This window comes from Phodopus roborovskii, unplaced genomic scaffold (genome assembly GCF_943737965.1).
Source record: "Phodopus roborovskii unplaced genomic scaffold, PHOROB, whole genome shotgun sequence".
Classification (NCBI taxonomy): domain Eukaryota; kingdom Metazoa; phylum Chordata; class Mammalia; order Rodentia; family Cricetidae; genus Phodopus; species Phodopus roborovskii.
Window position 1 is genome coordinate 9,086,002 of NW_026125489.1, and position 15,189 is coordinate 9,101,190.

At 47.9% G+C, this 15,189-nt stretch overlaps 1 protein-coding gene across 1 annotated transcript in view; it reads left to right on the forward strand.

Moving 5' to 3' along the window:
• Positions 1-1,294: 1,294 nt before the first annotated feature.
• Positions 1,295-15,189, forward strand: part of Rap1b (RAP1B, member of RAS oncogene family) — a 29,426-nt gene continuing 15,531 nt past the window's right edge. Inside the window, exon 1 of the mRNA XM_051176191.1 lies at positions 1,295-1,372. The gene's annotated coding sequence lies outside the window, so the exon portion shown is untranslated. The remainder of the gene's footprint in view (positions 1,373-15,189) is intronic.

A 15,189-nucleotide genomic window follows, 5' to 3' on the forward strand; every position in this document is an offset into this window, starting at 1 on the left:
CTCAGCCTGCAGAAAAGGTGACCTCTTCCAGACCTGTGTCCTGAGACCCAGCTACCATTCATTCCTATCCACTCAGGTAACCCAGGGTCTTTAAAAAGAGTGAAAACATTCTCCATTCCGGAGAATAATGTGTACCGCACCCAGCTAAATTGCCTATATATGCTCCCGAGCTTGCCTCTCTTAAGTCTTTTTTTCCCCCCATCAAGACCTTTTCAATAGCTGGCCTTGGTGGTTCATGTCTTTAATCCCAGCCCTGCAGAGGCAGGGGCAGGTTTATCTCCTTGAGTTCAAAGGCAATCTGGTCCACATAGCAAGTTCGGGGTCAGCCAGAACTACATAACCAAAGAACCGAAACAAACTCTTCAAAGCAAAGCTCTAATGGAGCTGGTTCTCAAATCAGAGGTGGTGGTGTGACAATATTCTAACGATCTAAGTCTACGTAAGTTCTTGTGCTCTTTCAGGAATCACATCATAGACTCACACCTATGAGTAATCTACAAAGTCACGAAGGCGCCCCAGGCGTGCCCTTCAATGGACCACTTATTTCAATCCCATAAACAGTGTGAATTTAGGTTCGGGGTATAAGCATGCCTGGGAATCCTGCATTTGCGAACTGCATGTGGTCGGGCAATGCCGACAGCTCGCCCTGGTTAAGGGAGACAGTGCAGGCTGAAATACTTGTCAAACCCAAAGCAAGGCCAACTGGAAAACGAGAAAGCTCTGGGAGCGGGGACTGCGGCTCTGCTCCTTCTGCGGCTACTTTTCCCCCAGCACAAAGGACCACGCGAACACCGACGACGGTCGGGGGGTGGGGGGCGGCGTTGGCGACTGGAGGCCCCGCGGAGGCTGGCGAGCGTTTCTAAGCCCCGAGCTCCCCGTCATCCGCAGGGATCGAGGGCGACGCTCCCCGCTGAGGCTGAGGCTGAGGCTGAGGCCGGACCCCGTCGCACGGCCCGCGCGCGGGCGGAGGCGAAGCTGATCGGAGCACCCCGCGGGGCGCAGGCGGGGAAGGGAGGACGGAGGCGAGAACCGGCGGGCAGGCAAGAGGCCGGGCGAGGCCCTGGGCGAGGCCCCGCCCCGCCCGCCGAGGCCCCGCCCCGCCCGCCGAGGCCCCGCCCCCGCCCCGCCCCTTCCCGGGCTGCGCTCCTGCGCGCCCCGCCCGCGGGCGGAAGCCAGACCGAGGCTGAGCGCCTGACGTCAGGGCGGCGCGGCCAGACCTCGCCCCGAGTCAGGCGTGGAGAGCAGCAGCCTGGGCGGGCGGCGGCGGCGGCGGCGGCGGCGGCAGGGACCGCCGTGGCGCCGGGAGCAGCGAGCCCAAGGGAAGGCGCGGGGCGGCGGCGGCGGCGGCGGGGACCCGGTGGCAGCGCGCGAGGTTGGCTGCGGGCGGGCGGGCGGGCGCCGGGCGGGCGGGCGGGCGGCGGGAGCGGCGCCGGGCGGGCGGGCGGGCGGGCGGGGCGCGGGCCGGGGGTGCAGGGCTCCCGCGGCGGCCACGGCGGCCCGGGCGCGCGGCAGGTGCTGCCCGCGGGGGACCCCGGCCCACCGTCCCCGCCGCACCCCGGGCGAGCCGCCCCGCAGCGGCCCCGGAGGACGCCGAGCCGCGGCGGGGAGCAGCGCGCTGTGCGGAAGGGGTCAGATGTCTGAAATATGGCGGAGCGAGCGAGCGAGCGAGAGCCCGAGGAACCCCCGCCCGCCCGCCCGCGGCCGCGCCCCGCGCGCCCCGCTCGCCCCGCCGCGGGGTGGGTGGAAGTTAGAGCGGAAGCCTGCAAGTTGTCCTTCGCGGGCACCCGCGCTCCGGCCCCGGCCCCGGCCCCGCCGGCCGGCACGGGCGTGGGGACCACTCCCCGGCGCCCCGCGGGCTGGAGCCTGACAGCGGAAAAGTTTGCCCCGATCCGCCGGCCGGCCTGCCTGCCGGCCTGGCTTCGCTTGCTGCGGGAAGTGGCAGGAGGAAGGCAACGGAGGAGCCCCACCTAGTCTGGCAGCCGCCACCGAGCAGAGAGAGGCAGGGAGAAAATGTTAAAGGGCCTTTCCCTTCGTCAGCAAGAGGAAATCTCCTTTTTCTCTTGCACGGGGGGGGGGGGGAATCCAGGAAGTTTGTCTGTCCTCTTCTCCTTTTTTTTTTTTTTTTTTTTTGCGCCATCTCGATGTGTCTGATTCTGAAACTGACTTATCAGCGCCATGAATTATCTTTGAAACTGCTCGCAGGGAACTGGGCCCTCCGGATTTTCCTGGGGTGGAGGGGAAGACGCCTCCTTCGGAGTTTGGGCGGATAGGCTTGCTTTCCTCTCGCTTGCCCCCTCCTACCCTCCAGTACTCTGGAAAGACATTTTCGCCCCGCGACTCCTGACTGGTGGGAATACAAGCACTTCTTTATTACAGTAACGGGGGGGGGGGGGGGAGGAGAATATCACATTTTTTTTTTACCGAGTTGAAAGTTGACATGACAGTGAAGGCTGGACTTTTAATATCTTAAAATTAATTGAGCCCCGAATGTTTGCTTTGGTGGTAGTAGATATTAACGTATACCGAATGTTTCTAACTTGTAAATTCATTTTTTTCCAGTTTTCTTTAGTATAATTAGAACGTTGCTGAGACGTACATAAAAGGAATTTTTCTTAGCAACAAGTAAATTAATTGAACGGAGAAATTACTTTCATTTAAAGCCCTTGTCATTCTTAAAAGCTAACTTGAATTCTATGTATTAAGTCCAACAGAGTCATGGGACCTTTAAAGGGCCAGAAAGGGGCTCTTTAAAACATCTGGTCCCACCCTGTCATTTTATGGAGAAGAAAAGTGAGGCCTAGAATAGATTAGATAACCAGTTACCTGAGTCCTCTGACTGGTAAGTGATCCATCCCGAAGAGCCGACCCACAGGAAGAAATGTGACATTTCAATGGTGAATTACATTTTGCAAAGATTCTTAGTCCTGTTAGTCTCTCCTCTCCAAGGTAGAGTGCCTTAGTTAGCCAAACAGTGTGAAATAATCCCTTGGGTAGTGTCATCCCCGGATTTTGGCTAGAGGAAGTTAATACTCTGGGGAGGAAATCATTTTACTTAAAGTCACGGAATCCCTAATGGCTGTCTTGTCTGAGCTTATCCATACTTTTAATCTCTGTGGTACATTATATTCCCATGTACGTTCTTGTTGACATTCAGGGTAGTTTAATAACCTCACCTGTAGAAACCACAAAGTAGATTGCTGAAGGACGTACAGCTATTTGGGTTTTAATGTGCGTGGTGTCAGAATAACAGCTGAAGGACCCAATGCTAAGCTAGCTGAATTTTTAGTGTGTGGCCTGGAGCGAGGAGATGATGGCCAAGTTCTTTCCCCTTTTTCTGCCTAACTTATTACTCCTCCTTTCAGTGGCTTGTATCACTTCCTGACCGCTGTTACAGTTGTGTATTTTTATCTAGTCCACTACATTGTAAGGTTCCAAGGACTGCATCTATTTCTTTTGTATGCCTCAGATGGCTAGTATGCTGCTGTGCCACAAAATCTCATGGAATTGGGGTTAAATGGAAACAGGGGGGTAGGAATTCTGTTGTATTCTTAGCTACTAACACTTCACCCGGGCACTAGTGATGTTTGGGACTTAAATGCAGACATTAATGGAAAATTCAAAGAGACCAAAGAAAACTGTAACTTTCCAAAAAGAATTACTTAGACATTTCCTTTGGGCTCACTCACTTACAAATTGATCATCATTTTATCATTGGTTATTTTATAATGATTCCAGTATTTTCTTTGAACTATACAGAGAAAGTGAACCCTCCCATCAAAGAGCCTGTAATGGCTATTGAGTTGAAATACAAAATCTTTTTTTTTTTTTTTTAAGTAGTGCCCGGCATGGTACCCCAGCAGGAAGATTGTCTTTACACTAAAGGCTAGCCTGGACTAATGAAATGCTGTCTCTAAGTAAAAACATAAATAAATTGATCTGTGTTCATGAAGATCTTTCAAAGACTGACAGCCTATGCACACGTTGATAGCATGTAACTGACTGTACAAGCTGTTGTAAGTATAAAGCCTCCGATTGGGATGGGCAACCCATGCTCTGCCTTCTTTGCTTTTCATTCAGGTACTTGATAAATGCTTATTGACAGGAATTAACTGGTGAGAACTTAGCTGATTTTACCTCCTCTCTTCCCCCAAGGTGTAGTTTACATTTGGCATTTTGTTATTGAATGTCAAAGGAGGTCTTAGTTAGTGATTTACATGTGTCATTCCCAGGAAATAAATTTCAAGGCATAGATATTGATCTGTGGTGTTCAGATTTGAACTATTACTAGGTTAGTTTAGTGTTTATACTCTAGTCAAAGGCTATCTCTATAGCGATGATGTCATATCGTCACTCTATGGGGTCCATAAAAATTCATCTGAGATGTGGCTCAGTGATAAGAGAGTTTGCCTCTCAGTCCTCACTGAAAAACAACTACTCCTCAATTGTCTGAGCTCTTCCAAGGTGTAACTAAATACGCTTGTGTTTTTTGGTTTGGTTTAGTTCATCTGTGAAGGGTGTATGTGTTGTTCTTTTCTTTCTTCTCGTTTTTGTGGACCCTGAAGTCACATAGACTAGACTGGAGTTTGTACTGTTTGTCTTTTCAAGCTGAACTTTTTTGAATAAGAACACTGTCTTAAGTTATGCTGTCTCTCTACCGAAAGTTAATGTTTCCAGTCCTTGTAGATGTTCTGAAATAGTGTTGGGAAGCTCTGCTAACCAGATGAGGACTGAAGGCTGGAGGGTAATTCTTTAGAAATCCCAAGAGGACAGCGGGAGCAGTGAGTACAAAGACTAGAGTGAAGGTCTGGGGACGGCTCGGGTTAGGAGAGCTTGCTGCTCTTGTAGCACACCTGTATTCCAGTCCCACGCACCTGCATCAGCTGCCTCACAAGCACCTTTAACCCAGCTGCAGGGGCTCTGGCAGCCGCCCTTCTGGCCTCCTGAGATGCCCACAGCAGGCAGATGCACATAAATAAGAAAAAGACTAGAAGGAACTTACCCATTTATAGTAAAAGTTTGACATGCTTTCTAATCTGTTGTCCTTTGTTTGAACCCGCTTTATAAAAAGTTAATCAGGAATTTTTTTGCCACCTTAAAATAGCACATAAAATTCACGACAAAAAAGAATGTTACTTCATTTTCCACACTTCATAAGCACCGCTGTGCTTATCGTAATGCTCAAACTGAGGGTACTCAGCAGTTGGTTGAATTTCCAGAGAGCCCTAAAACTTACAAAGGAAAAAAAATTAAAATTTGAGGGTGTAAGGCTTTAAAATTACATTTAATTCTCTAACAATATTTGGAAAAGGAATTACAAAATTTTCCATCTTGTTTTTATTATACAAAGGGATAATATTCTGGAATATCATTGTGCTTAAAATTGGCTGCATTCAAGATGTCTGAATAGAGAAAACATTCATTTCTAGGTTAAGAGTATCGTTCTCTGACTTCAGCCTGGGTTTTTGCTTTTTAACATACTGAACTGGTTCCTGAGGTTTCTGGGTGTTAGCTACTGTTTCATATCTTTATAGTTGTGCTATTGTATAGCAGTGAGACTCTTCCTGTAAAGTAGGTCGGGACTTGAGGGCGAACTGTTGCAGGGGTTGGGGTTTGCAGAGATAGCCAGCCAACTGGAGGTGTTGGGGAAGAGGGCACCGGTCACAAGCATCGCAGAGTGAACGGGTTGAAGTACAAGCTCTAACCATATGGAAGGTCCCCCAGCTGTGTGGTCTGTACCGTAATGCCGGCATTTGAGGGGGCACAGGGAGGACTCTCCTGTCAGCTGTGCTGCCCAGCAAGTTGCAGGGATGCTGGGCTATGTGAAACGGTGTCTCTGTGCCCGTTTTCCTTCACGTAAACCACAACTGTCTTGAACATACGAAGGGAATTGAAGGCCTCACTGGTAGGCCGTCTCTACTTCCCGTGGCTTTCCTCTTGGCCTGTGTGATAGGAAAAAGAGGAAGGCAATGTTCTGTCCACTTGTGGACTTGGAGAGGATGTAGGGAGCGTAAGCTGCAGTTGGACTCTACTGGCCTGTCTTCTGAAGTGTGTGCTTGCATTAGGGTATATATTTTATAGTCATCCTCCTCATTTTGAATGTAGAGGACTTTGAATGTAGGGCTTGCACGAGTTAGACAGAGTACTGCAGAGCTACAGCCCAGCCCTTCAGAATCACTTAGTAAATTAAGGGAGTTTCTAAGTTCTCACTAAGTCAATGAAATGAAAGATTTCAGTTAAAAAAAAAAAAAAGGAACATTGTAAGTATGAATTGCTTTCATTCACTTAAAACAGCAAATAGCCTGTGTATTCCATACAATTCATCACCCTGTCTTGTAAGTTATGGTGGTCATGGGGTGCTAGTATAGTAATGTGTTAGTTACAGATACAACATCTATTATTTTTCTCAGTAATAAACTCCAGCATCTCTGAAACCTTAAATTCTTTAGTGTAAAAAGGTGATCAGGACAAAAGGTATGTGTACATATCATTAGTTTTCACTGCTCTTAGAATTTATCTGGTTTGAAGATACTACACATTTGTGTTGCTAAGACTGGCTGAGTTTTCAAGTGTTTGTTGTTTTTTACAGTTTTTGTTTAAGACATTTCCAGTGCAGAGGGTAAGAACACCATGAAGCGCCTCTAATCTCTCTGCTCTGGTGGTTTGGGGGGGCTTCTCAGGCTTTCCCTTGACAACATGACACGTAGATGCTGGGCTTAGGGGCTAAGTCGAGTCTTATTTTAAATGCTTTACAAATGGTAGGACATACTCCCGTGGTCCTTTACAGCATCTCTTCTCAGCGGCTGTAGCTTGGAGCAGTTCTGCTTTTGAGAAAAGGTCTTCCTCTGTTGCCCACTCTGGCCTCAATCCTGCCATCCTCCTGCCTCTGTTTTAAAAGGACCGAGATGACATGTGCATCTCCAAACTTGAGCTTTAACTGTCGTTTTTGCTCGGTGATTTATTTTCAGAGTATGATCCAGGGGAGTCTGCAGATTCTGTTTTTTATATTAATAATGCCAGGGCATCCTTTGCCCTTTCTACCATATTGACGTTTGTTTCTGTGGTGCAGGCGCAGCTTATGGCACCTTGGTGGGACTCGGATCTCTGGTATTCTTCAGTGCCCCGACCCTGTTGAAAAGGAAGAAAAGTTGTAGTTAAATGTTGAAGTTTTAGAAATGACAGTTCTCCCTGTGTACAGGTCTTTTTAATGTGACAAATAGAATGTTTGAAACATGTGACTTCCCACTGAAGAACAGTGACTTCTCGCCTGTTTTTAGATCTACTTTTATTTTGTGGGTGTTTTGCTGGCATGTTTGTGTGTTTCATGCCCTCAGAGGTCAGGGGAGGGGGTTGAATCTGCCACTGGAGTTGTATGTAGCAGGTTGGTTGTGAGCCACAACCTGGGTCCTCTACAAGAACAGCCAGTGTTTCTAACTGCTGAGCCTTCTCTTCATTCCGTGAGGCACTCACTTTTTAAAGGAAAGGTTTGGCTTGAAAGAATGCCTGTATCCTGGGCGTTGGTGACACATGCCTTTAATCCCAGCAGGTAGGTGGGTCTCTTGAATTCTATACTAGCCTGGTCTGTAGAGTGAGCTCCAGGGCAGCTAGGGCTGTTACACAGAGAAGAAACCCTCTCTTGAAAAGAAGAAAAGAAAGAAATGTTATAAGTACTCAAATTCCGAGTATTAAGCTTTTATTAAGATCTTGTTTTATATGTATGAGTGTTTGAATGTCTCTGCACCACTTGAGTGCAATGCCCCTGGGGGCCAGAAGATGGCATCGGATTCCCTGGAACTGGTCACAAACCAGTTGTTAGATGCCATTTGGGTGCTGGGAGTTTAATCCGAGTCATGTAGAAGGGGAACCGTACTCTTAGCTGCAGAGCCGCTACTCTAGCCTCCTGACACACTGGAAAACAGCAAGCCTGCTTGTTGTCTTGAGGAAGCTTGTAACTATCTCTGGGCGGCTGTAAATAGCTCTTGGGCAAAAATGAGGACTTTGGCAAGCTTGTCCCGCCACTGGGCCCTTGATGCTTGATAACCTCTTAGTACTGAGGGGAACATCTTTCTGTGAAACTAAGGAACATTTGACAGACATGCATAATGGAGTGAGCCATTACTTGAAGATTGTTTAGCTCTAAGCCAGTATTTTCAAAGTGAGCAGCAGCGGATACTATAAGAAATCTCGAGTGCGGTGGCTTCGTTTCTGAAGATGTAGTTTCTCTGCTGTCTTCTCTAGGCTGTCCATGACCTTTGATTACATAAATTTAAGTAATTGGTATGTCTACATTACCTTTCGAGAAGATGCTGTTACTTTTCCCTGTTATGTAGGCACAGTTGTAGCAACCTTCTTAAACAGTGAACAAGTTTGAGAAGTTTGTTAACTAGTTTCAGACTGAAGGGTGGATGGGTAGGTTGTGGGCACACTGTGCTCCAGTCTCCTCAACTTAGGTTTAATGCTGGGGTCAAACCAAGAGTCTACCGTGAGGACCCCAAGATATCCGGGTTCTTCAACTCTCATCTTAGGGTGGAAGGAGAGAGGGTGTCCCTGAGTTGTAGTGATCTCACTACTTACTAGCAAGGTGGGCTAGCCTGGGGAACTGACGGATAGAAAAAGACCCTGACCTATAACCTCATGCAATCCATTTAAACTGCAAAGGAACAGACTGGCCTGTTGTACAATACTTCCATAGAGAGTGGTATCTTCTTTTGTCCACATGAGTAGCCTTTCCAGGACAGGAACTCAGAGAAACCGGCTAATAGGGGCCAGCAAGATGGTTCAGCGGATTAAAGGCACCTTCCACCAAGCCTAATGAGCCCCTGTGGTGGGAGGAGACCTGACTCCCATAAGTTGTAAACTGCTCAGCTGATGTGATCAGTATTGTTCTTGCTGAGGACCTGGGTGGGTTCAGTTCCCAGCAGCTGTCTGAGCCCAGCTTCAGAGGCCTGTGATTGGCCTCTCCCTCAGGCGACACAAGCATTCATTGCACTACCTACTCCCACAGATGCAGAATGAAAAATAAAAATAAATTGCTTTAAAAGCCAGCCTTGGTCTTCCCGCTGAAGCTGTTAGTAAAAGGCAGATTTACAGGTTCTGAAGAGAAGCCAGGCGATTGAACAGCGCGCGCGCTCTCTCTCTCAAGGACAGGGCTAACACCAGAGACAGGGTTGGGGCTGAGTTAGAGGAGATGTGCAGTGCCCACTTGAGGGATTAAGTGCTGGAGGATGTCTGCTGACTCACGCTAATCCCAGCGGGGGAGGACAGCTAAAGAGGAGCTTCGGTGCTTCTTGAATTAAGTAATTAGCTGCTCAGAACGGTGTTCTGCTTTGGGGAGCATACTGAGATCATAGCTTATGTCCAGGACATTCAAATCCATTGCAGGCCGGCCGCCACCAAATACAGTCCGTGCGCTCCCAAAGAAATGAGTGTAGTTTCTTCCATTGCAGCTGGCTGTCATACATCTGTGCTTCTTCCAACCCAGTGAGCTGTGTCACTTGAGTCACAGGCTTTACTGGCTTTTTTGGGGTGTGTGTGCGTGCGTGTGTGTGTGAGATTTGCTTTGCTTTTGAGGTTTGGGGGTGTCCCTATGTCAGCAGAGGCTGACGTTAAACTGAAAATCCTCCTGCCTCAGCTTCCTGATGGGATTACAGGTGTGTACTAAAACCTTGGCAGGCCTTTTGCAAGCTTTTAGTGACAAAAAAGAATGGGGAATGTTGCTCTTTGTTGGTTGTTGTATTTTGAGATGGTGAATCGGAGCCTTCCCTGACGTTGAATTTGTGAGCGTCCTGCCTCAGCCTCCTGGGTGCTGAGATTACGGGTGTGTGTCACCAGGATGCTGCTTCTGTGGTCGAGAAGAACATGATGGCGTTGTTGGAGATAGCAGGAGTGGTAAGAAGCAGTGCTGAAGAGCTCTGCTCTGGGTGGTTGTCCTCCAGAATGAAGTCCTGTGCTGAAGCTTTGTCACTGCAAGGTGGGGTTAACCCCCAGCGGGCCACAGTGGACGCTCACTTCACAGTCCTTCGTGTTTCAGTTGATTCCTTGGAGTATAACGATAAATCACTTACAGGCCTAAGAGCAGGCCTCACTGTGCAGCCAAAGCCCAGGCTCCTCTCCAACCTGGCATCCTCCTGTCTCTGAGCCCCGTGTGCTGGCTTTACAGGAGTTCTGTGTGTTTAGGTAGCTGCCAACCTTCCGGTCTGCTTTTGTTTGCTTTTACTGTTAACAATTTTGGGTTTTGGCTTGAGATAGGGCCTTATCCTATAGCCCGGATTGGTCTAGAATGCACTGTGTAGCCCAGGCTGCCCTTCAGCTTGAGGTAGTTTTCCTGCCGTGCCCAGTCCTCTAGACCTGAGGCTTTGGGGTGCTCTCACAGGGTTCTGTAATGCCCTTCTGGCTTGGACCACATCTAATCTTTTATCAGTATTTATGTAGGTGTGTGTGCCTGGGTGTGTATGTGTGAACTGTTTGTGCCAGTACTAGAGGATGTCAGAAGAGGAGAGCAGTTGTGAGCTACTCAATGTGGCTGCTGGAACTTGGGTCCTCTGATAGAGTGACACATGGGACACATGGCCTTTAACTGCTGAGCCCCGGTTTACAAACTTGATGGGGGGGGGCTGTATAGAAAGAATTTAATGGCTTGTCTTGACTGGGGAGCACCATGAGCTGCCGCGGGTGCTCCTTCTTGAGAGTGTTGTGTCTGATTGCCACCGGCATGAGACTGGATCTCATTCTGTAGCCTTGGTTGGTCTGGACTTCACTACGAAAGCCAGGCTGGCCTTAAATTCATAGAGCTCCTCCTTCCTCAGCTAGGATTAAAAGTGCACACTGCCACGCCCAACTTGGATGCTTTGTTCTTATTTAGGATGTGTCTCTTAAGAACTGGTACATCTGGCTACGTTATTGAGAGCTCATTGTTTTTGGATTTTGTGTGTTAGGTTTGAATTAAGTAATTTTACACAAAATCTTTTAGCAAAGATAGGAAGTTAATCACAAAAATGTAAATAGGTACCCAGTTAGTAGTAAGTTTATGGAGCCAGAATTGACAGCTCTTAGCTGTTACAGTTTAGAGAAGATGGAATCTGTGCACGTTATCACAAGGTGGTGCCTAAGTTTTAGCTGAATAGTGAGCCATGGTGAACAACAAAACCGAGTTCCTCAGACAGGCTCTGTGCTGTTCGGTGTGTGTGACATGGATTGTAGGGCCCAACAGGACAACTTGACTGCCTCCACACACAGACACAGTAGTACTAAACAAGCCAACTGGGTAGCTGCGTCCCCGCTCCAATAGATGTCTATGAAATGGGTTGTGGGACGATAATAACCCTTTATCTGTAGCCCTGATTGATAAGTATCTTCACATTACATTGGGACTCGGGAGGATGATACAGTACTGTTTATATGGAACATGAGCAGTCACACTAATCAGGATGAATACTGGAAAGAGTCAGTGTTCAGGTAAAATGTGGGCAGTTCATAACAGACTAGGGCTTTCCACGGAATCAGAGGCACAGCTCGCTCCTTATTCATCAGGTCGTTGAGAAACTTGGAGAGTTGTGTTAGTAATGTCTTCTCTGAAAAGGGCATTAGAGTATGGAAATGTTACTTTCAAGCAACTTCAGTCAGTCTACTAGGAACTGGCAGGCTGCCAAGAGGTCACGAGGCCTCTGAAGCTGGAGCTCCCCCATTCTGCTAAACCAACTGGCCGGAGAGCCACAGGGGTGGATGCCCCTGTCTAGAAAGGACCAGTGTGGGAGAGGAGAACAGACTCCCTCAAGTCATCCTCTGGCCTCCGCATGCAAATCTTGCTGCATGTGCTGTCCAAGTGCATAGACAGACGCACGCGCACACAGAGTTTTTCTTAAGTCCCTGATGTGGGGCTGGAAAATGACTTCGCAATTAAGAGCACTTGTTGCTCTTGTTAGAGGATCCAAATTCAGTTCCCAGCATCCACATGGTAGTCACAACCATGGGTAACTCATCCCAGGCCATCTGATGCCCTTTCCTGACAGCCTCGGCCAGGCACCATGGGGTACAGTACATTATAAAGGCAAACACCTGTGACCATAAAATAAGTAAGTCTAAAAAGGAGTTTCTTTTCTAAGTCCCTGGTGGAGCCACATGGTACAGTGACAGGAAGGAGTGAATAGCTGAAGTGGGTACCTTGAGAGTCGGCACTGGTAACAGGAAGTGTCTGCCCACTTTTCCTGTTTCTCGGTGCGTTGTACTGACTGAACAGACTAATTGACATCCAGACTTTTGGTAAATATGCTAATGTTAAAAATATGCTAATGTGTATGCATGTGATTTGGGGGGAATAATAATTTTATCTGAGATTTAGCTGGAAGTGAGCATTTTAAAGATACTTGTTAAGATTCATCCCTTTGTATTTTTTGTCTGCGTGTTTGCTGGCCTGTATGTATATGCACCATGTGGAGTGTGTGGTGTCCTCAGAGGCCAGAAGAGGGTGGCAGTTGTAGATGGTTGTGAGCCACCACGTGGGTGCTGGGAGCTGAGCCTGAGCCGCTGTCCATCCCCAACTGCATGTCGTTCGTTAACCTAGTAATAGCAGGTAAGTAAGCATGTACTGTGGGTGACCATGCAGAGGACACACAGGCCACCCCCTTTATTTCTCTACGTGGCCTCTACTGAACTTCAAAGGCATCTTTGAATAAACCGGGATGTATACATACACATGGACAGACACTAAGGCTAGCTTCAGCTGCGGGTTAGATTGCAACCCTAAACTAGCTGTGGAAAGTGCTTCTGCAGCTTCTGCTCTCTGTTGCGCGGTTGGCTTTTCTTTCTCTCCTGCACTTGGGGCAGCCCTACTAGGGACCGGTGAGCTTGTCATTTGGTCCTGGTTATGTGGTCTGTTCGCATGGAAAATGCCGGTTATGTTTCTGAATTCAGCCTTATGCTAAAACAGACTATAACTGATGCTTTTAAAAGTTTGCCTATCCTTATGGAAGGTAAAAACTAGGTGTTTCTGTCAAGAAATGTGTGTGATGTTTTCCATTCACAAAAATGGGTGTGGTTTGTTCAACAATCCCTGCTCCCTACTCTTAACTAACAGATATTAGCACTGAGAGCCTGGTTTCTGATTTCTTACACCTTTGGTCCCCAACATCTCCAGACTGTATGTAGTACTCGATTAAAATATGCGCATGCACATCTCCTTTAATTCTGCGGTCTGCAGACCTGCACCTCTGCATTGAATTATGTACATCAAGGATTATAATGTGTTTTCTTCCCCCCCACCCCACCCCCTGTGACTTATGTGAGCTTAAATATGAGTAGCTGTTTAAACTACTGAAGAAGCAACCGATGGATGGAGAGCTGAGTTAGAACCATGTCTTTGCAAAGCAAAAGGATAGTTCATATTGTCCGTTGGACATATTTTCGTCTTTCCTTGAGAGCTTCCTGCCCTGTTGTTCCTTTGCCTAAACCACAGTAGACATTGCTGAGTAAGTCATACTCTTCCTTGGAGTCCACTGGCTCTCAATTGCTCTCACACGTGTTCTCATTACTGTGCTCAGTACATACAGACAGGTACCTAATCTTTTGAGTTAACGTTTGAGCTTAACACCAATTTGCCACCACTAAAGTGTTACACAGAATCTTAACCTCGTCTCTTTCAGGCTGTCAGCCTGTGGTTGCAAGCCCTTTGGGGAGTCCCATATCATATGTTTACATTGTATTCATAACAGTAGCAAAAATACAGTTCTGAAGTAGCAGCAAAAATAACTATGGTTGGGGGTCAGCACAGGAGGAACTGTATTAAAAGGGTTGCTGCTCTAGGTAGGGTTATGGTATTTCTGACCCTTTCATTTTGGTTTTCATCATTATAAAATGGGTTCTTATTTTAAGCCAGGGCTTGTGTATTTTAAAAATAGGCCACATACTAATCTTAATAAGAATGTGAAATATTCTAGATGCATTGTACCATTGCCTCCTAATAGCTACTACTGCTATTCGAACTGTTCCTGTTATTTTTAAGTGTCTTCTGTTTTCTCGGCATGCCGTGACGTCCACCCTTTAGGGTGTCTGGTGCATTGCTTACTGAGTCAGAGCCCCCGAGGGATTTTCACAGTGGACCTTTCCTGTCTTCCTGTAAATGCGCTGTGCTGTTTCTTGCCTCTTCCTGTGTGTCCTGCGATGAGGGTCAGCCTGTGCTCTCTGAAGAGTTTGGATTCCACGGTAGACTTCCTTTGGTCTACTGGCTCTCTGTGGCCCAGATATATTTTTTTCTAATTGAAACACGGTAGTTTTCGAGTCCCTTTTGAACTCTCCTCACATTTTGTGTTTCTCATAATATTTGCTCCTCCCTCTTTGGTGGCGCTACGGTTTGAACCAAAACCCTAATGTTAGGTTACAGTCAAGCAGTGAGCCACATCCCTAGCCTGTGTTCTGTGTTTCTTGCCTTTTCCTGCAAAGTGTCTTGGGAACAAGTATGTGGTCTCCCTTTATAATTAGGAAACGTGAGATGAAACGAGTGTGTGTGGAGGCTGACTCCATTGTGTGCTGGAGCCATCTTTTGCGCACATCGCTGTTGTACGTCCCCCCCCCACAGAAGTAGTGGGGGCGCTGTCCATCAGCTCGCGCTCCCACCCGGTGGTGTTTGCCTGCGATGCGTCCCGAGGCTTTTCTAGAGAACGCTGCCCCTCACGCTTTTGGTTGGAAGCTGTATATATGGAGCAGCCTTCCTTCTCGTGGCTTATTTACTCATGGCCACCGGGGCACAGGAGGACCTGGGTCTGGTTCCTGGCACCCACACGAAAGCTCAGGGAGTCCGTAACCCTTGTTCCAGGGCCACCAGGAACCCATGTGATGTACATATACTCATGCGAGCACACATCCATACCTGTAAAATAATAAAAAAGACCAGGTAGGACATAGCTTTTATTCAACATGTCCTTAGACCTGTCAGAAGCAGAACTGGCACCTAAAGACCCTGGCCCAGCTGCTGTGGCTTCCATGTGGTGTCACAGCTCCAGAGTGGCTGAGTCACTTGTGAGGGTCAGGGTTTAAGGCATGAGGCCCTATAAGAAAGGAGAGAGGGTCCGGACGGTGATGTCAATCATCTTTAATCCCAGCACTCAAGAGGCAGAGAGAGCAGGCGCATCTCTGAAGCCTGAGGCCGGCCAGGGCTACACAGAGAAACCCTGTGCAGAAAAACAAAGCTGAAAAGAAAGG